This window comes from Artemia sp. Qi Xiang Cuo, chromosome 21 (genome assembly GCF_049724085.1).
Source record: "Artemia sp. Qi Xiang Cuo chromosome 21, ASM4972408v1, whole genome shotgun sequence".
Taxonomy (NCBI): Eukaryota; Metazoa; Arthropoda; class Branchiopoda; order Anostraca; family Artemiidae; genus Artemia; species Artemia sp. Qi Xiang Cuo.
Window position 1 is genome coordinate 14892696 of NC_142814.1, and position 3093 is coordinate 14895788.

A 3093-nucleotide genomic window follows, 5' to 3' on the forward strand; every position below is an offset into this window, starting at 1 on the left:
TCACTTGTTGTAGTAATCGTATAAGTAGTAGTAGTAGAAATAGTATGGTCATAGTGCCTTTTGGCTAGTTCAATATCCATTTAACTATATCCTGAAAGTTTAAATTTAGTGCTCTTTGCTGTTCCCGAGATATTACCGGAACACCCTTTGACAATCTGCATTTTTTGTGTGTTTTGATTTATTTCAACATCCACCTAAACAGTCACAGAAAGCTTTAGATAAACCCTTTTAATTTCATTGTATCAATAGTTGTAGTAGCAGTAGCATTAGCAGCAGTATGCACAAAGCCCCTTTTGTTTTTTTCCCAACATCTCCATCAACAAACGGTGAAAGATTAAACCTATTTCCATAAACGGTTTCCACAAACGGTAAACCTATTTCCATAAACGGTCCTGGAGCATTGTCGATTTGTCTTTTTGACAGCCTTCATGCACATTGTGTGTCTTGATTAAGCTCAGCACTGTCTCAACATTCCCTGTAATTTTAATCTTAATACTCTTAGCTTTGGTAGCAATATTAGCAGTAGCAGTAGTAATAATGGTAACAGTACAAGTAATAGTAGCAGCAGGTAGAAGTATTAGAAGTATCATGCAAATATTATCCTTTGGTTAGTTCATTATCCCCTACAGAAAGCCCTGTAAGTTTCAACTCCATTCTCCTAGCTGTTCCTAAGATATTGCTGATACACCCTTTCGACAACCTGCCTGCACAGTGTGATTTGATTCAGTTTAACTTACCACTCAGTAACCCCAGAAATTTTGACCTTTATACCCTTAGCCTTAGCTGTAGTATTTGTAATAGTAGTAGTAGTAGGAGTACTACTACTCCTACTACTAGTAGTAGTACCATGATATCATTAGTACTAGTAGTATAATACTAGTATTAAATAGTACCAGAAGCATAGCAATAGCATAGTACTAGTAGTCTGCACATGTTGCCTTTTGGTCAGTTGAACGTCCTCCTCATCAAGCCATGGAAGTTACAACTTTATATTATAAGCTGCTACTATGATGTTGTCGATAGGCCATTTCGTTAACCTGAATTTCATTAGTGTGTGTTTTGTTTACTTTGACTTCCCGATCAATATATCCTAAAATTTTCACCTTAAAAATCTTAGCCTTAGTATTTTTTGCAATAGAAGCTGTAAGTGGAGTAGGACTAAAAGTAGTGGTAGTAGTGATAGTAGTAGCGTTCTCACAATGCCTTTTGATCAACTGATCTTCACCCTAAGCATTCCCTGAAAGTTTCAACTTACCACCCTACTCCATTCTTGAAAAACGCTCTTTTGGCAACCTGCATGCACAAAGTGTGTTTTGATTTATCTTTGCCTTTTCGTTAATATTTTCTATAATATTCGCCTTCATATCCTTAGCCTTAGTAGTAGTAGTATCGTACCAGTAATATTAGTAGGATTAGAAGTAGTAGTAATAGTGTTGTTGTATTAGTAGTACTACTAGTGGCAGTAGTAGCAGTAGTAGTATGAATACATTAGCATTTCATCAGTTGAACATCCCTCTGGTCCTGCCCCGTAAGTCTTAGCTTGAGACGTTAAGCCGTTCCTAAGATATTTCTGATACGTCAAGGCGCTCGTATGATATTTCTGGGTGGCTAGCGTTTACCCTATACAGATAATTACAAAAACCCATAATTCCCAAAACTATAGTCAAATCTAAAAAAAAAGAAGTAAACTATTAAAACCGCCTTTTCTAGTATCCTTAAAGAGGAAACTAACTGTCGCTTGGGTTGAATAACGAGGAAAATTTATCGGCTTGGAAAACAAGAAAAGTGGCTCTACCGCAGAAAGTACCCCCTCCCCCCGAAAAATACCCCCATGAAAATACCCCCTCCCCCCCTCGCGGCTTCGCGGAAAATACCCAACTGTAAATATCCCCCCAGTGGAAAATAAAGCTTTCCAAATTTGAGAATTTTATTTGAGATTTGTTTTATTTTATTTTTTTTAGGGGGAAGGAATTTTGGTACTTGTGTATTATACGCCCCTCATTCAAGTTTACGCTGTATAAAACTCGAGAAAAAACAGGTTTCTTCGTTAGTTTCTTTCAGCTTAGCGTGAGACAAGACAAAGACAAGTGAAAGAATAGATGGGAAATAGGTAATTTGGACTATATTTTTGCACATAAGGGGTGGGGTACAGTATTTGGACAGTTTGAAGTCAAAAAACAATTCTTACTTCATAAAAGGCAGATTAGTTGTACTAACACATTTTGCATGCAGACCCACCATACTTTACCCGCCTCCCCCTAAAGTGAAACTCGACTTTTACACATCGTAAACTTGATTGAGCGGCGTAAGTAGAAAGGGGGGTCCGACTCCGAACATTACCACGTGGTTTATGGTTTTTTCAGTGAGAATGAAAAAACAGAATTTTTCTCCTTTAAGATAAAATGATTTTTCTCACATTTATTGATTTTTTATTGGCCGTTTATGTGTGTTGGTCAATTTATTTGATGTTTTTCATGGATGTCAACAACAATTTATGTTTGTTTTATGGTTTTTGTCAGTGAGAATTAAAAAAAAAAAACTTTCTCAAATTTATGGATTTCAACAGCAATTTATTTTCCTTTTTAATGGTTCGTTGTCAGTGAGAACGAAAAAACATAAATTTTCTTACTCTGATCAATATTAACAGCAATTTATGGTCCTGTTTTATGTTTGTTGTCAGTGAGAATGAAAATAAAGCAACTTTCTCACATTTATGGATGTCAACAGCAATTTATGTCTGTTTTATGGTTTTTGTCAGTGAGAATTAAAAAACAGGAACTTTCTCACATTTATGGTTGTTTTCTTGGATGGTTATGTGTGTTGGTCAATTTATTTGATGTTTTTCATTGATGTTAACAGCAATTTATGTTCCTGTTTTATGGTTCGTTGTCAGTGAGAATGAAAAAACACGTACTTTCTCACATTTATAGATGTCAACAGCAATTCATGTCTGTTTTATGTTTTTGTCAGTGAGAATGTACATACTCGACGCGAATGTTATGAGATTGTTTGGCTAACCTAACCTGAGAAATTGATTTACATAATCGGTGGGGGAATTATTGATTCACGAAAGGGGAATTAAGAAACAAACAT